This window comes from Dicentrarchus labrax, unplaced genomic scaffold (genome assembly GCF_905237075.1).
Source record: "Dicentrarchus labrax unplaced genomic scaffold, dlabrax2021, whole genome shotgun sequence".
Taxonomy (NCBI): domain Eukaryota; kingdom Metazoa; phylum Chordata; class Actinopteri; family Moronidae; genus Dicentrarchus; species Dicentrarchus labrax.
In genome coordinates this window covers 15,279,390-15,303,578 of record NW_026136717.1, presented here as the reverse complement: position 1 = coordinate 15,303,578, position 24,189 = coordinate 15,279,390, and the positions used below count along the sequence as shown (strand labels likewise).

At 36.3% G+C, this 24,189-nt stretch overlaps 1 long non-coding RNA gene and 1 pseudogene across 2 annotated transcripts; one reads left to right on the top strand and one right to left on the bottom strand.

Annotated features, from left to right (window-relative positions):
• Positions 1-3,901: 3,901 nt before the first annotated feature.
• The window catches only part of LOC127379533 (Fc receptor-like protein 5), a 31,699-nt pseudogene continuing 11,411 nt past the window's right edge, over positions 3,902-24,189 (bottom strand).
• Positions 9,008-17,134, top strand: LOC127379535 (uncharacterized). 2 transcript variants are annotated; one of them, XR_007888328.1, is made up of 3 exons: positions 9,008-9,220; positions 16,055-16,186; positions 16,796-17,134. It is a non-coding gene; the product is annotated as an uncharacterized LOC127379535 (long non-coding RNA). The 2 variants fall into 2 exon arrangements; XR_007888327.1 differs by having other exon boundaries at positions 16,052-16,186.

The window sequence follows — 24,189 nt, the reverse complement described above, 5'->3', positions numbered from 1 at the left end:
TGTTATATTGCAGCCTTATGTTAAAATCATTTAAATGTACATTTTCCCCTTATTGATATACACTGATTACCCCATACTGACAACACAAGAACATGATTTTTTGAAATGTATTAAAAATTAAAAGTTGATGAATTATCAGACTGATTCAAACAAACATGTTGCTTTGGCTCTCCTCAAACTTACTTCTGTTTGTGAGACCATTTCAGTTTTACCCAAGCTCAGTCACTTCCTGTGCGTTAAGTCACGGACAAACTTGAAACCAAGATTTTAACAACCCAACATTATTCATACAGCAACCTTCATGCAGCCCAGTGCTTCACATAACAACACTGACACAACACAGATAAAAAAATTAACATCAATGAATACACTTTTGAAGACTAAAAATTAATACAATAAAAACAAAAACATCAATAAATAAAAGTTCATGTAAGAGTGTAGAAACTAAGCCTATAACACTACTGTCGACAGGTAGGCACTTTATTAATTATAAACACAACAAGCGTCATTTTCCAGGACAGTTTCAGCATTCCTGGAGGGCCCAGGATCAGCACCTTGGACAGCGACAGTAACAGCGGAATGTTTTCCAAATGTTTTTCGAGATCCACCGGAGCTGAACAACCTTAATCACAGTTGAACTTAAAATATAAGGAAAAATATTGGGTGACAGTAACAGTTCACAGTAGTTTTGTGTTCATTCAAAAGCCTCCACACAGATAAGGTCTCACTGAGAGCTGGCCCTCATAGCATTATCAAAATGCACATCCCAGCTGGGGCAGGGCGAGTTTACGTGGGTTTCCTCTGGGTGCTCCAGTTTCTCCCACCATCATAACATGTATGTGACATTAATTCTTTAGTCAGTGCCCTTGAGGAAGGCACTGGCTCAGATCCGCTCCTAATACAATGGGTTAAATGCAGAGGATGAATATCCCTACGGGGATCAATAAAGGATAACTTAACATTTAGTTCATGTGGGCCAAAGCCAAAGCCTTAATTTGTGAAGAGGTCTGTATTAATTTTTGAAAATAAGGTAACTAAATGTGACAACAATACCAATATGAAGAAATACCAAAACACTTCAGTAGTTGTGTAGTTTTAAATGTCACCGATGCCCCTCTTCATTTGTGCCCTGATGCAATATATTCGTTATATATGTAAAACAGAATCACAACAATATATTATATTAGTTATAGTTATACAGTATGTACTGCTACAGAGCCAAAGTGTGTAGTTCTGTGCCACTGAAAACCAACTACATTACAGATACAAGTGCAACTTGTAAGTGCAACATGCTGGCTAAGAGAGGGGCAAGGACTTTTTCTCCCTAGTAAACATATAGGGGTGTTGTGTGCCATCTTACAGTGTCATATGTAACCCTTAACTTAACTCTTAAACTTCAGATATAAAATACATCAAGCAGAAATCAAATAAGCAAAATACTGAAATAAACTGTTGCATGTGTTTTCTTCCATTAGGCTAAGATTATTTCGCAACTTTCAACACTTTAAACAACTTTCTTGTTCCCCTTTTAACATAGATATGTGTTGCTGTGATAGCAAGAATTGGACAGTGTTATCACACATTCACACCATTGCTAAGGTGTCAGAAAAGAAGAAAAGAACACTGCAGGTTAAACACTGAGACTTCTGAGTACAATACAAGGTAATAAACCTGTTAATAATTACATTATGACTTTCAGTTTCTGCAGCCACTGCATGCAGAGCAGTGTAAAGCCCAGACACTTTCTTCTAGTTTCTACCCACTGGTTGTGTGTAAATCACCATAATGTAAATTATAAAGATAATGTACTCATGTTTTCAGCAAGTTGCATGTTCATTTTATATACCATGATTACCTATCATTATTCTTTTTGTAGACCACACAAACATAGTCACCTTGGTATCAGCATGTATGTGTCTGTCCACTGTGATTCATACAATAAAACTCACTGACCTAAGGATCTCCCTCCTACCCTGATTCTTTGACGACTGAACTATATCCATATCTGCTGACCCAAACCAGTTAAATCCTTTAGCAATTAAAACATAATGCTGGTGCAAAAACCAACCAGTTTCAAGCATTAGTGTGGTGCTAAAGATGGAACACATCGCTACCAGGAACTGAACCCTGGGAATGGAGCAGAGCAGGATAATATGTTTAGCTTTGAAGCAGTCAGAGGTATGAGTATTAGGGACAAGCATGCGCAAGAGTAATTCAGCTTTTTGAGTATGTGGCTCATGAGTCATCCTGACATGGCATCTTAAACTTAACTACAGCAGCTGTAGTTCTAGACTAATTTTCAGTACTTGCATTTTGTTGGTATCAACTAAGGTAGTTCAGCACCCCCTGGTGGTTGTTTATGGGAATAGCTTCCATTTTAACTACACAATGTCTGGGGTCTAACAGGTATGTTGACTGACTGACATTCATGTTTTGTTTAACATTAGAGCATTTCAATCTGTGGTTGATAATGTTAATTTAAACAAAAGTTTAAAAAGTTGAATACCCCATTGTTTACAGATGTAATATTGAATTAAAGCACACATTTTTATTCTTGCTACTTCAAAAGTGTCCTTCTATGCAGAGATATTTATGCAGCAAAGCCTTCATTATGGATACACTCCATACATGGACAATCTACATGTGTATTACGTATTTAGTTACATGTCCTTAATTAATAATTCTTTATAGTCAGACCACAAGATCTAGGGCTGCCATGCATGAGTCTCAGTCACTATCAGTGGTCTCAGTGCACTCATGTACATATGCTGGGTTAACCAGTGATAAAAGGTTGGTTAAAATGACTGGATACAAAATATTAAAAAGATTAAAAAGATACTTTCTTAAAAGCACAGGACAGCACTTGCTCACACTTATATAATCTAGTAATAGACGTAGTACTGACACCTTAAACTTCAGCTTTATTCCTCATGGTGTAATGATGCAGGATTTCATGAAGTGTCTCAGGTTCATTAAAGGTAGCTGGTCAGCATTTATGGGTTGTTAAGACCAGTGGAAACACAAGCAACTGGACTCAAATGCATGACAGGAGACAGGATATTGATACAGAAATACTCAGTCTTTACTTGCCAGAATGGGGTCGGTACACAGAGGGTCAGGCAGCACGAGCAAACAAATCCAAAGGAAAAAGCTGAGGCAGAGTCCAAAAACCAGGCAGACATCCAAGCACCATTGAAAACACAATACTAGCGACACAAAAGGGCTGTAAGTCCAGACACAAAGGCACAACAACAAACGGGCACAGAGGGGATGAAACACAGGCAACATACAGTGAGGAGGAAACTAATGGCACACAAACACAATCCAGGGAATGGAAAAAGACAGGCAGGAAATAAAGCAAGAGGAAGACAAATACAAAATAAAATGACAGACATGACACGGGTTTCTTTTGAACCCTGTAGCCAGACTGACAGAGTCACAGCTTTTCTGAGCCATGTATTCCTGTAGGCCTCAGTAGCAACAGCTTCTTTATTGATAAAATTATAACTATTGGAGACAAAATTAATGACCTCCAGCCCTCAACAGGTACTAATTTATCTTCAAACACAAGCACCTAAACAATATTAACCTAAATCTAATCTAAACTTTAAAAATAGCAATTTCTTATAGTTTTATATAGTTATAGGGCAACATGCTGATATATAAACCTTCTGTGGATATGTTTCAAGTTTTGTCACACCCCTTAAAATAAAAAAGGCTACGTGACCCCCTGTAAAGCTTTGGCGACCCCCAGGTTGGGAACCACTGCTCTATAGCCTCATTGTCCCCTTCATTGCTTTTGACAAGCTTGATAGTGTCAGAAGAAAGTTACTGTGGGATGTTCTTATCCAGTTTGGCTGTCCAGTCAAAAAAGCAAATAAAAACACAACTGACAGCTTACTGCTGGAAAAATAGTTTATTAATGTGTCAAAATGGTTTTAAGAGTACAAAAGCTATAACATTTGTTACACACAGTAACAATGAATATATATGTAAATAGACAGAAGAAAACTATAGATTGTATAATTAAAAATAGCAGTCACATAGTCTCTGTGACGTCACCCATAGGTTTCTGAAGAGCCGTTGTGAAGCTCATTGAGGTCGGCTTTGGCAGTCCTGACTCCACCGGCTCCCGGCTCATCCAAAAATGGGCAGAGATGTGAAGATATATTGTCCAACACAGATAATTACATAAATAAGTGTTGATGTCCATTGTCGATCTTTCTCATAAACACTAAAGAAGATGCTGACTAAAAGCTGCACTATCACCTGGATACTAAAGGTTAAATATACTAGATAAAACTGTTGGAACAGCTTGCATTCTGTTTCCCACAAAAACTTTATACATAACTGTAAAACATCTAAATGCGTATGCTTTGTGCTTAAAGTAGTAACTAAATCCATATGATGTAATTATTTTATATTATCCGCTAAGAAATTAACTGTACAAAATACTGAACATGTCTGAAATTTCGATAGCTGGCTCTCTTTACAGACAAAGATATATGGTTATCAAAGACATAAGGATGCTTTTCTGACATGTTATTCTGGCTTCCACCCATTTAATTATCTGTAGAATAAGTCATTACAGTAAGTACATCAGACGGCAGCATTATTACCAAGAGCTGTTCCTGGTTTAACTTCAGAATAAACAGCGTCAGCAGTTGCTGCAGGAGGTGATTTTCCTGTGAATGGAGGGATGTTTAGTTTTAAACAACTGCCAGTAATGTCATAATTAATAAAGATAATGAGCTGAACTGACAGGTATACTGAATGACAGTACTGCCAGCACATAGCAGAATATTATAGCTTTTACATAATTTACTGATGTACTCTCAATGTATAAAATGTATAATAAAAATACATTACTAAAGATGCAAGAAATATGAGGAATGAATACAATAAGTAATAACAAACAGCTACCATTTTAAACATATCGAACACATTACATACAGACAGTAAATTGCACTGTGTCCAACACCAACTTGTTGGATGATAACAACTGCAGGTGAATGCAGACTTTACCTACCTTTGTTTCTCTTGGCTTTGCCTGTATTCTGGTAGTTGACTTGAACATACATCAGATTGTCGTCTAAAACAGAAGTCAGATCTCAGGATTTGTTTGCTCAGCAGACACATACAGTACTGTGCAGCTGGATGGATGAATGGATTGATTGACAGGTAGATTTAAATTAAAGGAAATGTATTTGGGATTCCCTTGTACTTTTTCATGACAGTACAGTAGCATCAAAATATAACCTCTTTAGTTGTCATCACCACACTGTCACTTTAGCTAATGTGTTATTTTTGTTTTCAGTTTTGTGCCAAATCTGTGATATGGAAGACAATTTGAAACAAATTACACATACTGTCCATGAAACAAATAACGAAATACCCAGAAGTCTAAAAGGTTCCCAAATATGTGTGAGAATTGACAACTCTGGTGATGCAGAGTGGTAGTTTGTAGTATTTACCCAAGGTGACTGATTGAACTGCATGCTGACCCATAATGACCTCCTGTGTAACGATACGACACATTTCAATACAGATTCTGAGCATAATGGTTGGAACTGACTGTACCTGCAGTTGCTGTTTTCACATCAGAGTAAATAGCGCTCTCCTCTGGTTTCTTATGCTTCCCTGTTAAAATAATCAGATTAATCCAAAAAGAATAAAACATTGTTCTTTAGATACTGCAGTTTAAGACAACGCTAATCTATTTTTAATTTATGGTAGGTATTTAAAGAAGGCCTACTCACTCTTCTTTCCAAAGTTTTTAAGTTCAATCAAAGAATAAGTGACATCCTGGGATCCACCTGCATCTGAAATAGAAGCTACATATTTTTAATTACAAGATTTTATGTCAATCATTCACAATCAGTCCCTTTAAATCACGCAGTTGTTCTGCCACAGCAAAACCTTTATAGTCTAAACGTCTAATCTCAGAATAATCATCAGACCCAACAACATTCTCTGATGATGAAAGTAATATAAACAAGAATAGGACAGACTATACAACATACGATGTATGTAACAAGATGATGTAGTAACTTCATGAAACAGAACTGACTTTAAAGTAACTCCATCATTACTGGTCAAATGTGTCATCAGAGGTGATATTTTCACAATGTTCACTGTTAATAAACAGGAGTCTACAGCAATGCTAGCAGACCTGTGAGGCTGCAGGTACAACAGAGCTTTAACACAAAGTACAGCAACCGCTGATGTGAATGTCATAAACCCCAATGCTGGATACATTTAAATTTTGACCTGCTGGTGGTGCTAGAGGAAAAGACAGTGGGTCACCAAAGTCACGATAGTTAGCACATATCTCCAAATGTATAGATTGCAGGTTCAAGACCTGTTTGGTAAAAGCTCTGAACATTATCTAGAAACAAGAATATTACTAATATTATTTTAAGTAATTTCATCTAGTTTTAAAACTTACAACTTGAAGCTAAATTTATTTATTTTCAGAACACACTTAAATTTGATCGTGTTATTTTTACATTGTGTGGGGATGAACTGTACCGTTTCCAATGTCCTCATGGCCTTTGATTGATTCATACAGAGGAGCATCACCTACAGAGCAGTGAACATCAAGCAAAGGTCAAAGTAATCTCATTAAACTTTTGATACTATTTAAAGATCCTTATTTAAAATGTGTCTTTAAAATGTGTGAATATATACATATAAAACCAAGATTAGTTTAAATGCTAACCATGGAGAAGAGTGGAGTAGTCATTACGTTGAGCTTCATTCTGGTTGACCACATGATTTGTGTTAGAGTCCTGATTGATGCTCTCAGACTGGTTTGACCTACAACATGAAGCAAATACAACACATATAAATTAGAACATGTAATGTATTGTTGTTATGTTCAAAATAAGAGAAGAGAGTGTTCAACCAACCTGATAAACCATGAACCTGTGAAGAAAAGACATTTGTTGTTACATGGTTTTGTATTGTGAGTTGTTACAGTTCTATTATTATATACGTGTGTGTTTGAATAATAAAAACAGTAGAAGAAGTTCTCACCTTTGGATGGTCCGTAGCGATACAACAGGAGCAGAAGAATGATGAGTATGATTCCACAAACCAGCCCAACAATCAACGGTACAGGAGAGGAAGAGCTTTCAGGCCTGGACACTGCTATAATAATGAATAATAACTGTTAATAAAGTTGTATAGCACTTTTCTGACACTGAATGTAGTGCTTTAATAAAGATGAGAGTCATGTCACATCAAGCCCTAAAACAAAACATAATAATACATTTACAAATTTATAGGTATAAACAACACAAATGCACGAACACACACAAAAAATCCTGTTCCAAAGGAATAGTGGTTGACCGATATGGTTAATTAATGGCCGATGCCGATATTTAGAGAGCAGGGCTGCCGATGGCCAATATAGGATGCTGATATCAAAACAAAGAAAAGTCATGTATAATTGGATTCTACAGGAAATTCAAGCATACGTTTACAGCACTATATAACTATATATAACTATAACCGAGTTAAAGTGTGGGGTTCAAAACTAACTTTGTCACCACCTTGACTAAAAGGGAGAGTGCTAATGTCGTTCCCCAGCAGGCACACTGATAAGGCTGCCTGCAGACGTGTCTGAAGACATTTTTGGCCGATGCCGATTATCTCGGCCAAACGATTACACACTTTAATACACAAGTAAACATTTAGAATAAAATGATTACTATCATGACTATCACAATCACTGATACAGATGCTTTCTTGAGCTCAGAAGGAAACAGTATTTTCTACTTAATGCGACAGGTTAAAAAACTAAAGCTATTTCAAATTCAACTCAGTATTTGCCTCTAAGTTTCTTTCTCAGACAGAAACACAGTTTACATGAAAGAAAATGCAGAAAATGTTTCAATCCTACTCACCATTAACTGACATCCAACTCTGTGCTGACACTTGTTGTGAGTATTCACACTTGTAGAAACCCTCATCTGACTTTGACACTGCAGAGATATTCAGCTCCCTTCTGGTATCATTTTGAATCAGTTTCTCATTTAGATAGAAAAACACATTGGACTTAAATTTTTTTTTTCTCAATCTGCAGCTCAGACTAACAGAATCTCCCTCAGTCACAGGATGGACAGGGCTCACCAGGATTATATCTGTTTCTGTAAAACAGTCAAAGAATATGAGGTTTCAGTCAGATCAGCTAGTTGAATTCACACATCACTGATATATTTTACAGAGTGATCATAAAGTCTGATGTTTTATCTTTTGTACATACAACTTATGTGTCTGTAAAGTATAATTTTACCAAATAAACAGCAGGCGTCTACAAGGTCCTACAAACTACACTGAAAACCCATAAAGCTACATAAATCTACTGTATACTACATCCAATCCTCATCATAATAAGATGATGAAATGGTTTTCAGTCTCTGTAGGAGAGATGTGTGACTGTGCTCTCTGTGGAAACAGAATGAGATAAAAGCTTAGACTGTGCTGATGTACATGGTTAAATCACAATAAAAATATTTAACTATGTTTATTAATTAATTCAATAATTATTAATAGAATTGTTTTGGTGGTGGCAGTAGGTAACATATTCAAAGATGATTCTTTGGCATTATCTGTGTTTGACCAGCACCTGATTGAATTATACTGCTGTACTGAGAACTTTTGATTGTATACTTTATTGCATATTATTTGTGTAGTACCCTGCTACTTTTGGTTACATTTTGTTTCTTTTATGAGGGTTTTAGTTAACAAATATATAAATTACTACTGATGTGAGATCAGTTGTGTTTAATACAGGGAAATGTATATTTGCTATGTTTTTTAGAAGTTCTGAGCAGTCCTTGAACGCCTCCTGCCATATGTTTTGTTGTTTATTTGAGTATTCAGGTGTCAATCTGTCATTTGTCCAATCAGGGTCTATTAGGGATGAGTATGGGGTAAACTACCGGATTCTGAGAGGGCGGGATTAAAGAGAGAGACGGAGAAACACTGTGCTGTTCATAAGTTTATAAAATAGTGTTAAAGTTACTTTATTTCTTGAATTAAAAACGCTGAGGGTGTTTATGAGTCTGGACTCTGCTAAGAGGACGAAGAAGACAAGTGCCTCGTGTGGACTGTTGCTAGGACGAGCATTAGTCGTTGCTATGGAGGAGCACAACTTTCATCAGCTGCCAGTGGACAGAGGTTTTGAACTAAACAAACAACGTTTCTATCCAGTGTGAGTATAATCAAAAAGATCTTCATATGAGCTCCAACTGCGCGCCAGCATTCATGGTACCATAAACTGAACAAAGTAAAAACCCCGGGTATTTTCTTTATTTTATTTACATTTTATTTGGGTCATGTTGAATAAATGTTCCCCTATTTTTTTGCATTGAAGCTGTGTGTGTACTAATTATTCATATTGCAAATCATTGTGTGTTTTTATGTACTGAAAAGGAAGGTGGTTATTAAAAAGTATGTATGGGAGTTAACTGAACTTGGCCTCTCGGATCAGATTATCTAGTCGAAGTAAATGCAGAGAAATGTCATATTTAGTAGGCTCCTACCAATTCACCTCCCATGCTAAATTGTTTAAAGGTAATCAAGGTAAACATTTTGTTACAAATTAGAATTGAGTAGGAGGGCTACATTTATTTGTAAAATAATCTTTAGGAACAACAATTCAATGACATGGATATTGAACTTTTTGTAATGTAATGTAGATGTTGTACACAACATAATTCTAATATATGTTGAAACACATAATGGGATGTTTAAAATCATTTATAAGACAATGTAATGAAACCATACCATGTATAGTGATGTTGACGGCGTTGCTGAACTCTCCTGATCCAGACTCACACCAGTACACTGCATCACTCTGCCAGTAACTGTCTATGTTGCATGTGGATCCAGTCATTGTCCCCCAGGAGGAGCAGTGTGACCAGTAGCTGTTCTCAGGAAACCTCCTCACTCTCCACTCAGTAGAGTTTCCCTCACAGTTCACTGAGACAGAGTCAGAGGTGAAGTGTTGCACTCTGTCAGGACTCACTGTGAGAGACGCTGATGGATGAAAATCTGAAAAACAACATGTAATAATGGATCAAACAGAGCACAGAGGTTTTAATGTCAAAATATTAATTTGCTATTATAGTTTATTGTTGAGGATTAATGCAAACATTGCAACACAGTGCAGTGATTTTGGTGAAACTATGATTTCCATCTTGAAAACCAGCTACTATTTGATTACATTTTAAATGATAAATGTTCTACTTTTACTTGCCATCTTTCAAAGATACAGGGGGATTCATGTTGCTGCATTGTCTCTATACACACTCAGTGTTTTCCTTTTATTAGTCAGAGTATTCTCAAATGTCCAGCATATTGTTTAACTTTTTTAACTGCTTGTTGACTCATTGCAAAGACGAGTTAAGTTTCAGTGACTCATTTGTCCTCCTTTTGAGAAAATAACTAACAATGTCGCCTTTTGACACATTACCTCGTTAGTTTAATACTTATTGGCTAAAAATCTGTGTCAAAATAAGTAATTTCATTGGTTACATTTTCGTGTGGTGACCTATCAACACATGGCTAATTTAAATATTCAAATGAGCCATGTGTTGATTCACCACGATCACCGCAGTTGCTAGGTTACCTCCAGGCTGTCAATCAAGCTCTCAGACAGAGAACATAACGTGAGCTAACGTCGGTTGTTGGACTGAAATACTGAAAATGCTCACACTCATATGTAGATAGGCAAATCCTATACATCTGAAACAGAAGGTGCTGTATTTGTTTTCCCCTTTATCTATCCAGATAAGAACATTAAGAACAGTTTCTGTATGATGTTTATTAGACCTATGTAATCTGAATTGGAAGGGCACGTTGTCATGAGCTGTATCTTGTATATTTATTATTAGCTATGTGGTATGTGTATGCACCTTTATGTAATCTGGTGGAAAAACATTAACATTTAAAACCGGATCATACCAAACAAATATCTGCTTGCGTGTCCCCGTGTATGCAAAGTGGGTCCGTGTATGTTTTGGTCATTGGATTTTCCTTTCAGAAACGGGTATTAAAAAACAGAAAACGAGTGGTTATTTGATTTTCGTTTTAAAATACAAAAAATAAAATTGAAATACAAGGCGTTTTTCTTTTTCATGGTCAAAAAGGGATGAGCGAAATTTAAAAAATGATTAGATTTTCATTTTCTATTTCATATAACAAAAAATAAAATCACTAGAAAACAGAAACAGAAAAAAGGCCTGTTGTTTCATATTCTGAGACCGGATGTTGTCATTTACAGGACGGTGCTGTGTAGAAGAAACAGTAGGCTAGTAGACTGCGGTCAATCCAGCCGTGAGTCCGATCCCCGTGGTCAAATCAGCCGCACTTAAATTTCGAGTGTACAAGTATTCTCAGCATTATGGTAAATGCGGAGAAACAGCGTATTTACTTCTGGTTTTCAAAATAAAAGGTATTTTGAACAGTAAGCTATAATTAAAATATGTTACATTAAAGTGTTTCATGCGCCCCTGATGAATAAAAACACTTTATATCAAGTCTCTTTACTGCACCAGTGTGGAGAAATGCCAAAATAAAAGTCTCATATTTATGCCTCCAGAGATTGCATATTTGACCATATTTGAGGTACTGTAAAAACATATTGCTCAGTGTTTCCTGGCTACTGATGGTATATTTGACTTTTACACATATGAGACTACAAACATACTTAATATCAAGCATTTTTTTACTGTACAAATTTGGAGAAATTCAACAATAAAAGTCCCATATTTGTACCTCCAAGTGGTATTTTCATATATTTGAGCTACTGTAAAAACACTTTGCTCAATAATTCCTGGCTATGGATGATACATTTGACTTCTACACATCTAAGACTACAAGTATACTTAATATCAAGCATTTTTACTGTACCAATTTGGAGAAATTGAAGAATAAAAGTCCCATATTTATACTTCCAGATTCCATATTTTCTTATATTTTTGAGCTACTGTAAAAACATATTGCTCAACATTTCCAGGCTATGGGTGAAGCATTTTCATTATACTTCAATAATGCTGCAGTAATCATGACAAAATTTCACACAAATGTTTAATAACATCTTGATAATATAAACACTAAACACTAAACACAAAATCCTACACAATTCTAATTTGTTTACTTTTCACACAAAATGCAATGCCAGTCCACATTCTTCTTATTTTGCTGCTCTGCTGTGTCCATTTGTAGGTAAAAGGGAAAAATTATTAGTTTTAACTTCAAAACACCATTGTACCTACTGTCTCTTCCTCACATATTATTTTTTATATTATTCAGTGTGACAGCTGTTGCAGGTCATTCCTCATACAGTTCACATTTTTACAGTAGCTCAAATATAAGAAAATATGGAATCTGGAAGTATAAATATGGGACTTTTATTCTTCAATTTCTCCAAATTGGTACAGTAAAAATGCTTGATATTAAGTATACTTGAAGTCTTAGATGTGTAGTAGTCAAATATACCATCCATAGCCAGGAATTATTGAGCAAAGTGTTTTTACAGTAGCTCAAATATATGAAAATATGCCACATGGAGGTACAAATATGGGACTTTTATTGTTGAATTTCTCCAAATTTGTACAGTAAAAATGCTTGATATTAAGTATGTTTGTAGTCTCATATGTGTAAAAGTCAAATATACCATCAGTAGCCAGGAAACACTGAGCAATATGTTTTTACAGTACCTCAAATATGGTCAAATATGCAATCTCTGGAGGCATAAAGGTCCGTGTATGTTTTGGTCATTGGATTTTTCTTTCAGAAACGGGCATTAAAAAACAGAAAACGAGTGGTTATTTGATTTTCGTTTTAAAATACAAAAATTTAAAATTGAAATACAAGGCGTTTTTCTTTTTCATGGTCAAAGGGGGATGAGCGAAATTTAAAAAATGATTCGATTTTCATTTTCTATTTCATATAACAAAAAAGAAAATCACTAGAAAACAGAAACAGAAAAAAGGCCTGTTGTTTCATATTCTGAGACCGGATGTTGTCATTTACAGGACGGTGCTGTGTAGAAGAAACAGTAGGCTAGTAGACTGTGGTCAATCCAGCCGTGAGTCCGATCTCCGTGGTCAAATCAGCCGCACTTAAATTTAGAGTGTACAAGTATTCTCAGCATTATGGTAAATGCAATGGAAATTCAACAATAAAAGTCCATATTTGTACCTCCATGTGGTAATTTCATATATTTGAGCTACTGTAAAAACACTTTGCTCAATAATTCCTGGCTATGGATGATATATTTGACTTCTACACATCTAAGACTACAAGTAGCTATACTTAATATCAAGCATTTTTACTGTACCAATGTGGAAAAATTGAAAAATAAAAGTCCCATATTTATACTTCCAGATTCCATATTTTCTTATATTTGAGCTACTGTAAAAATGTAAACTGTATGTGGAACCACCTGCAACAGCTGTCACACTGAATAATATAAAAAATAATATGTGAGGAAGAGACAGTAGGTACAATGGTGTTTTGAAGTTAAAACTAATTATTTTTCCCTTTTACCAACAAATGGACACAGCAGAGCAGCAAAATAAGAAGAATGTGGACTGGCTTTGCATTTTGTGTAAAAAGTAAACAAATTAGAATTGTGTAGGATTTTGTGTTTAGTGTTTAGTGTTTATATTATCAAGATGTTATTAAACATTTGTGTGAAATTTTGTCATGATTACTGCAGCATTATTGAAGTATAATGAAAATGCTTCACCCATAGCCTGGAAATGTTGAGCAATATGTTTTTACAGTAGCTCAAATATAAGAAAATATGGAATCTGGAAGTATAAATATGGGACTTTTATTCTTCAATTTCTCCACATTGGTACAGTAAAAATGCTTGATATTAAGTATACTTGAAGTCTTAGATGTGTAGTAGTCAAAATACCATCCAAAGCCAGGAATTATTGAGCAAAGTGTTTTTACAGTAGCTCAAATATATGAAATTACCACTTGGAGGTACAAATATGGACTTTTATTGTTGAATTTCCATTGCTTTTACCATAATGCTGAGAATACTTGTACACTCTAAATTTAAGTGCGGCTGATTTGACCACGGAGATCGGACTCACGACTGGATTGACCGCAGTCTACTAGCCTACTGTTTCTTCTCCACAGCACCGTCCTGTAAATGACAACATCCGGTCTCAGAATATGAAAGAACAGGCCTTTTTTCCGTTTCTGTTTTCTAGTGATTTTATTTTTTGTTAAATGAAATAGAAAATGAAAATCGAATATTTTTTTTAATTTTGCTCATCCCTTTCTGACCATGAAAAAGAAAAACGCCTTGTATTTCAATTTTAATTTTTGTATTTTAAAACGAAAATCAAACAACCACTCTCGTTTTCTGTTTGCTAATACCCGTTTCTAAAAGGAAAATCCAATGACCAAAACATACACGGACCCAAAGTGTCCTCCTTTTTGATGTGAAGGAAATGGCCACCCTACGGATGTCTCAATGTACACACCAATTATTTGTTAACATAGGTGTTAGTTTTCAATATAGCTACTTTATTATTTCTGTTGTGAAACATTGTATAGAAAAAAGCTGTGTCCCAATTCAGGGGCTGCGTATTTCGCGCATGCGTATTTCCGTCCCTCCCCCACCGCATGCACTGCACATGCGTCATGCGCTTGGTATACTCGCCGTTCCCGACCTGTCGCGACACAATGTGAAGTCACGGGAGTGCCTTAACTATTTATACTTGCGCCGGTGGTCGCGACACTAGTTGCAGTCTTCTCCTGTCACGTTGTTTTCGTTTGAACAGGTAACGCGGAGACTTACAAATGTTTATGAGGAAAGGAAAGTGGAACTGAGGACTTCCTTGAAAAGTGTTTTTGACAAATGTCCACTAAATGCAGCATGTTTCTGAAGTTTAAAAAAATAATCGTTTGAATAATCGTGATTTCAATTTTGACCCAAATAATCGTGATTATGATTTTTTCCATAATCGAGCAGCCCTATGTTGGTCACAGACAGAAAATAGATGACATAACATCTGCTTCTTGAGAGGACAGACAGAAACACACTGACCTCCAGACCAGACAATCTTGTGTTCACTATAATCAGTGTAATACACTGGATCTCCTCTTCCAGCTCTGCACTTATATCCTGCTGTGTGTGTCTGTCCATGTACGATGTAGGAATCCTGTTCAGTCCCATTGCTGCTGCCAGGTAGCAGCTCAGAGCTATAGTAGGATGATAGATCAGGAACAGCCTTATACCAGAAGAACCTCCATCCTGCAGATGGATGTTCAACCTCACAGTTCAGAGTTACAGAGTCTCCAGGACTCAGCCATAATGGAGACACAGTGAGGACAGGCTGAGGTTCTGTTGGAAAGTGATTTTTCAGAATGTAAACATGTATCAATAGTGGATCAAATGCATCCTGTACAATCAGTACATACAAACTTGAAGATTAACTTTACTTAAAACACATATCAACCAAACAGCCATTTAGTGAACTGTATAATATTAAAATAAATATGATGAGACTTACTGTCAAATACTGTCAGTTTGATGGGATCACTCCAATCTGTTGAAGACTGTTGATCATGTTTCATTCTGCCCTTACACCTGTACTCTCCACTGTGGGATACAGTAGCAAACCGATAATCCTGTGTTCATTTTGATTTGAAGACTGTGTTCTTGAGCTGGTTGGTTCCCATTCATACGTCCACTCAGTGTCTCCTCCGTCCATTGATCTCACATCTGAGTTTGATCTTCTCTCCTCTGTATATTTCAGGCCAGTTTGGTTGCAGAGTCACAACAGCCTTGTTTGCAGCTGTTCAGTCAGGAAAGACACAAAAATGATAAAACATCATTCTACACATAACAATGTTTTCTGCCTATTTGTCCATCAAATAATTAATTATACATACAACGATTTTTAATTGTCTGTTTCAAAAACAAATTCCAGACTCACTAATTGTGTTGATACTGATTGGATCCCTGTAGTCTGTGTAGTAAACTGGGTCTCCTCTTCCTCCTCTGCACCAGTAGAGTCCTCCCTGTGAGACTCTGATTTGTCCAGTTGAGAGGAAGACAACATCTGGTGTGGTCAGAGGTTCAGAGGTTTTCTTTCCTCTGTACCAGAAGTATTTCCAACCAGATGATGATGGGTTCACAGAGCAGGTCAGGGTCACACTGCCCCCTACAGGAATGTCTGTGTCATCAGCTCTCAGTTGGGCCTTTGGTGTCTGTGCTGTTTAATTTAGAACAAAGACATAAAAAAGGAAATTACTGTCACTGTGATTTAATCCAATGTAAATAGAGCAGCCCCTACAGGTAAGAAATGTTAACATGCCTTTAATTTATAGACTGGATACACAATAGGTTAATTCTTGAAAAGGAGCCCTGTTGCTGTTTCTGGTCTGTATCTGTAATGTAACTAACCAGGAGCACAATTCACCACATTTGCAACAAGAAAGCAGCATTTTGCAACATGAGATATTTTCCTAATTTTTAAGCAGCAATTAAAACAAATATGATAGTTTGGTGAGCCCTATAGGGACTTGCAAATGTATCATCAAGCAGAAATCATTTGTGAAATGTGACACTGCCATTTGTGATCTGTGTGAATAACATGATAAATCTTTTTTTGTGTTTTGATTGTTTGATTAAAGATTCAACATGTTGTTATGACTCTGTGTCATATTTGTATTTGAGTGATTGTGAGTGTTTGTGCTGTTCTCCCTCCTGTCTGAGGGTGGTGCTCTTCACACTGTTCTGTGTTTTCCTCAGTTTGTTGAATTGCAGGTTGTGGCTGGTGATTGGACGGGAGAACAAATGTGGTTACTTTAAAATGGAACTTGCTGATGCTGGCTTCATTCTCTCTTTTCCCTGACTCTCAATCAAACTGTGCTGTGCCAAAATGTGTCGTGCTACCAAGTGTCTAATCTCTGAAGTATCTTGTAAAAGAGCAGACCTTACAGCTCTTTGGGTAAGAAAACCTTTTTGTTAATTTATTTTCACCTGTTTATGTTAAGGAGGAAGTACGATGCCTGTGTTTTCTTTTGTTTTCTTTTAGATAAGTATCATAAAATGATATATGGTTCTGTTAACTGTTTTAGCCATGCTCTCCCCTACACCTGTTCTACCCTGATTTGACATAAATAAATTCAGTTTGGACTGCATCTGCTGCAGCACTGGTTATCCTTGGGAGTGGGGAAAGAGGGGAGTCATTTTTATTGTATGCTCATGTTCCCCCCATAGGCCGAGCATAACAATGTGTTGATATACCATTCGGACTTTTTCTCAAGTCCTGTTTTGCACAAACCTAGAAATTCTATGAATTTACAAAATAAAATAAATATATAAAATGCTAGTTGTCTTATAATTTGCTGCTACTTTTGAGGTTTTTAAAAAAATTTTTTTTTAATTTTGGGGGAAAAAAAAAAAAAAAAAAAAAAAAAAAAAAAAAAAAAAAAAAAAAAAAAAAAAAACTTCTTACTGTTGAGGAACAGTGCTAACTGCACCATTGTTCTACCTGATAAGTAACTTTATTATTCTTTGTTCATTAGAGTATATTTATCTGTGAATATTTATATTTCAAGAGAATACTTTGATTACTAGATACTTTTTCAGTTCCCATGCAAAAAAAAAACTTTACTGAGCTAACATTAGGAGACTTTATTATTGTTTTTATTAAATTATTAATATTAATTATATTATTATTATATTATTATAATTATTAAATAAAAACATTTAAAACATGACATTGTCATTATGGATGATAGACAGTCCAACTTACATGATACAGTCAATGTGATGGCTTCACTCCACTCTGTTGAGGAATATGAGTCCTTTCTACCCTTACACCTGTATTCTCCACTGTTGGACACAGTAGCACTGATAATCCTGTATTCACTGTGTGTTGGAGACTGTGTGTTTGAGCTGGTTGTTGTCCATTCATACGTCCAATGACTGTCTCTACCTCCATCGATCTCACATCTTATAGTGATCGTCTCACCCCTGAATATCTGAGGCCAGTTGGGTTGAAGGGTCAAACTGGCCCTGTTGGAAACTGTTGCCATCAGAAATGTCCAGTTAGGATACAAACAGGATAAATAAAATTAAAAACTAAAAGATAATCAATTTCTGCTTTAATCTTTATATTAAAGATGTATGTAAATACATGTTGTTCTATTCTGCAGTAAAAAAAATATAAAACCATAAAACAGTTTGAAGCAGTGTTAATAGCAGCAGCTGCTGAAGGGATAAAAGAACTTACAGATGGTCATAACAGTCTGCCAAAACACTAATTCAATAATGTCTGTAAACAAGTCAGCACCTTTATATTAACCATTAGAATTTAAGTTGATAAAATTCTTGATCAAATAAAAATATGTTGAGATTTGGCATCAATAACATTTATGTTTCCAGCACAATTTATTAACAGCAACCCTGTAACTTTGTTCAACTCAACAAATTAAATAAAAATCCTTTCTTCTGATTATTCACTTAAAAAAAGATCATTTGCACTAGATACAAAAAAACAGCGAATGGAGGAAAGATTTTCTTCTGATATCACTGACTCTCAAAAGTTGGTGTAAGAGGTTTAAATACAACAGAAATCATAAGTTAATGTATAAATATAATACTTTTGTGAAGTGATATTAGAAATAAAATGCTAGAAAGTGTTTTTGAAGTAGTACACTTATTAAACTGTGCCACATGTTCTATGTCCAGAATGGATATGATAGGAATATTGCAGTAATATTATAAAGGGCTTAAAATGATAAACTTTGAACTAGTGTTTTGTTTTTTGTGGTTTCATTTACATTATTTTTTTCCTACTGTACCAAAATACGTATTTTCTTCACTACTGATCACAGATTTTAATAATGCATATTGTTTTATTCCAGAACAAATAACTAAACTCACCAGTTTCCTGAATGGTGACTTTATCGCTGTTCTCTGTGAAGAACAGTGGATCTCCTCTTCCTCCTCTGCAGTGGTAGAGACCTCCTTGTGAGACACTGATACTGTCTGGTACACCATCCCTTATGGGCTGAGCTACAGAAGAGTCCGATGTACGTTTGAACCAGTAGTATTTCCAGTCAGCAGAGCCCCTCACAGAACAGGTCAGTGTCACAGTGCCCCCTACTGGTATGATGGCATTGTGTGCTGTCAGTGTGGGTTTAGGTTTATTTGCTGTTCAGTTAAGAGAAAAAACAAAACAAGTAAATGGCAGTAATGGACATTAAAGACTTATAATCATACTCTTTGAACAATAACTAAGTCATTACGAACTTAACATGCAATACATGACTCTCTTTTGTCAATAACACAGTAGTTACCACATAACTAACTAGGTACTGTTGATGTATTATTAGTGCAGTTTTTCAGTGGACACAGAATAGCTATGGTGATCATGTGATGCCTTGTTCCCATGCAAAAGGTCTGCAGCTAGTTGGTGAAAAATCATAATAATTCAACAGTACAATGTATGCTGGTTATTCTAAAGTTATTCTGCTTTCACAAAAAAACAAATTCTGACATATTATTTTACTGCACTGCCTGCAAGAGACTTCATTATTGTCAGAGGGAGAAATGTTTCCTGCTGTTTAATAAAAAAAAAGAAAACATAAAAAGTGACATTTTCATTGTGAATAACAAACAGTCCAACTTACGTGATACATTCAATCTGATGACGTTACTCCACTCTGTTGAGGAATATGAGTCCTTTCTACCCTTACACCTGTATTCTCCACTGTGGGACCTAGTAACACTGTTAATCCTGTATTCACTGTGTCTTGGAGGTATGTTTAATTTGTCTGGTTTCCATTCATACGTCCACTGAGTGTCTCCACCTCCATCGATCTCACATCTTAAAGTGATTTTCTCACCACTGAATATCTGAGGCCAGTTGGGTTGAAGGGTCAAACTGGCCCTGTTGGAAACTGTTGACATCAGAAATGTCCAGTTAGGATACAAACAGGATTAAAAACTAAAAAAGTAAAATGTAAACAATGAACTATAATATATAATATTCCATAATAGTTAGTTATGTGGATGCATGTCATTGTATTCGGCAGCAACCTTTAAAAAATAATATAAATACTACTAAACAGCTACAATGTTATTTAAAAGAAAGTCAAGTGCCAAGCAGTGTTAATAGCAGCAGCTTTTGAAGGAATAAAAGAGCTCACAGAGAGTCACAACAGTCTCCCAAAATACCAAAATACTAGCAGCCTTTTAGGATGCATTTAGTACAGAGATACACTGTTTGACCCCAGTCAGTGTGATAATCCCCTGTTGTAAGTCTAGTGTCTAATGTCTATATTATCATGCAGGCTAGTTTGTGACCGGCGAATTCAAAAAACGAGGGTAAACATCGGGGTTGAAGTTGCCTGCTTTCTCCTCGACAGGTAGGCTTCTTGGTACATAACGGCTACCGTAGTTGCAATACGCATTTGAAAACGCGAGGCACTAGAGAGCACTTTTCGTTTGAATGCAAAATACCATTTCACCGCTAGATGGGAGAAATTCCTACACAGTGTCCCTTTAACGGAGTGGCTCCGTCTCCTTCACTGGAGCTCACGCTAGCTGCATCTGGGCTTGAGGTTGGGTTAGCAGCAGCAACAAGTGGCGTGTTAGCATGTGTTCCTGTGAGGTGCTTCATAAGATTTGAGTTGCTTGAGGCAGACGTGGATAAAGTTTTTTTTCCTGGGCATAGTGCATGTTACATAAACATTCTTGCCTTTAACTTCAGTAAGCGAGAAGTAGTGTCGGTACTTCCAGTTTGATATCGCTACCTTTGAATTTCCTTCTCGTCGCCATTGTCTCTGTCTTGTGTTTATAGTAGTAGTTAGACAGCGTGCAGTGAGACAGCGTGCAGTGAGACAGCGTGCAGTGAGACAGCGTGCAGTGAGACAGCGTGCAGTGAGACAGCGTGAGCAGGGCATCCGCCCACCCAGCCAATCATCATCGCATTTGCAACAGTGTCATCATCACCACCCTGCTCTCTCCCAGCAGCTGATGTGTGTCTGTCAGAAAGCCTGACACCGCTGCGCTTCATTCAACCAACTTATAGTAACGCAAGTAACGCGCCACTTTACGTTCTCAGTAACGGTAACGGCGTTGCAACGATGGGAAAAGTAATTAATTAGATTACTCCGTTACTTAAAAAAATAACGCCGTTACTCCCAACACTGGTTCCCAGCCACATCAAATTCCTGGTGAAGTTGTATTGGATATCTTTTTCCTTCGGAATGGATCCATGAGGGAAAACAGTGCCACAAGTAAACGTGTGTATGAAGGCGCAGTACTAGCAGTAGTGTAAAGAGCAAGTCCACATCCAAACAAACACACAGGACTTTCCCCCAGGAGACTGCTGTTTGAGTCCCATGTAAACAATGATTTGGTCAGATACACTCTTTTCCTGAAGCAAGCAAGCTTTATTTTGAAAGTGTAACCGGATGTTGCATATTCATTACAGCAAGTGAAATGGGACACTACCATGGTGGTGTATTACAGTCTTTAGCATGATACCACAGTGGCAAAAAGGAGCTGCAAACAACAATAGAGAATATATAATATAATATAATGTATAAGAATATAATAGAAGCCATCCATCCTGTTTAAAAACTAGAATAAAACAAGACAATCCATCTCAGCTACTGTAAAATATTCAGCAGAATGGTGTTTAATGTCAAGAGGGTCCACAAATACTGCATTCAGCTATCATGTGTTTTATCTGATTACAGATATTTATCAATAAAACTGAACAGCATGAAGGGATCAACAATAACTCCTCTATTGTGTCTGCACACACACTGAAGAAGGTCAAACAAATAGTCCATTCTCACCATGATAAGATATTTTTTTTTTTTTCAAGAGGTACTGGGCTAACATCATTTATTAATTTATTAAGCAGATTAATAAACTCACCAGTTTCCTGAATGGTGACTGGATCACTTTCAGGTGTGAGGACTTCTGGTTCCCTTCTCCATCCTCTGCAGGTGTATCTGCCTCCATGTGTGATAACTGTGTGTGAGTCATCAAAGTTTTCAACCTGAAGAGGAGTTTTTCTAGAAGTGTCTGACGTTTGTCTGAACCATTCATATTTGAGGCCAGCAGGATCCTCCACAGAGCATGTCAGTGTCACACTGCCCCCGGTGGTATGATTGTCTTGTCTGCTGTCAGTGTGACCTGACGTTTATCTGCTGTTTAGTTTAGAGAAACAATAAAACAAGGAATTTACTGTAATGGAAATGCATTAAAAATGTATTTATAACACAATGGAAATACTTAAGTTGCACATGTTTATGTACATAATCAGACATAAAGGATCCTAAACGTCTGCAGCTGCTTGAGTGATGGCAAAGAGAAAACAGAGCTTAAGACAACACATCCAAATAGACAGAACATAAGCAAGAAACATCAACATTTTGACAACACATACATGACTGCAAATAGACGATAGATAATATGTGCTGAGGTTCATACATACATACAAATAGAGTAATAGAGTGTAGAATCTTTGCAAAGGAGCATTGAAGCTGTTGTGGATGTTTGTAGTCTCCCAAACATTGTTTATAATTTGTCACCTATCCATTTGTGAAGCATTTCACTGTTTCTGACTTTGATCAGATAAATGTGTGAAATGAAAATTCCTTTCAATGAAGGTAACAGACTCTTTAGAAATATACAGTCTGACATCATGGTCAGTACAGCATCAGGCGTCCCTACATAAGCACATGAGGCACTAATCTAATCATTCTGTAATTTGTATTGATACACGGAGTGAAATGATACATATATAAAAGAAGACAAATGAAAATGGAGGAAGTGATCAAGAGTGATAGAGTAGGTGATGAATAGGAGATGAATAATTAATGAATAAATATATTTTTTAAATAGAAAAAAACAAGAACAATTGGTCACCTTCAGCATGTCCGTAGAGGAGTGTATTCAGCACTAAAATAAAGATAAAAACTTCCTCAGACAATAATAAAGACATTTAAAATCCAGATGCAGTTTCAACACTAGCAACTATTGTTTAATCAGCAGTATTAAACATTTCTGTGATGATATTCTGTGAGTAAGTAAGGTATGGAACTATTGCATTCATAGGTTTGACACTGTTCATCTGCATTTATGTACTGTACATGCATTGTGCAAAGTAATGTATTTAACACAGTCCTCCAGTCTAAACCAAACCAAATCAGAAACCAAGATTATTCCTAGAAAACTAACATGTTGACAAAAAACTCAGAGTCTGCCTCTGAAAGTCACAAAATTAGAAAGTCACTGATGTACTCACAGAATAACCCCAGCACACAGAGCAAAGTGTGCCCCATCTTCACATCCAGCACCGACACTGTCGCTCTGCTGCTCTGCTTCTGAGGAAATGTTTCTACTTTGCAAGAATAAAACAGAGAGAGAGAAGTTACGTTTCATATAAATGTGAGTTTTTCATCAACTCCTCCTTCTGAGTATAGCCTGTTCTTCCTTCCCTTTTACAGAAAACTCAAACTGCAGTGGCTTTGACCGCATTGACATGTTCACACTTCCTGCCCACTGAAAAGATATATTAGCTTGTCTGTTGTAGAAAGGTTTGTTTCTGGTCCCTAAAAATATTAAATTAAAAAATGTCATAAACGTAATAAATACATTGATAAAAGTAATACACTAATATTATTACTATTAATACTATTGCTAATTTGTGCATGCTATACAGTATATTCCAACTGTACTTGTATTAGTGCCTGTATTGCAAAGAGTGCATTTAGAAAGTATTCAGAGTCAGACCCCTTTACCTTTTTTCATTTTATAATGTTGCAGCCGTTTTTATTAACTTTTTCCCTCATTCACTCAATATCCCATAATGCCAATGGAAAAAAAAGAAAACTTGAAATATCACATTGACAAAAGTATTCAGACCCTTTCTTATGAGATTTAGTTCAAGTTCCTCCCATTTCTTTTGATAATCTTTGATAGGATAAATTCTCAGAGACTAATTCAAACACACATGTGCTTTGGTTCATTTCACATTCACTTCTGTTCGTGGGAGTTTGGCTCAGTCACTTCCTGTGGGTGCTGTCATGACCAAACTTGAAAGTAAGATTTTACCATTATGTGTTGACATGTAAACATTCTGTGCTGGGCTGATGGGACACTTTTCTCTGCAG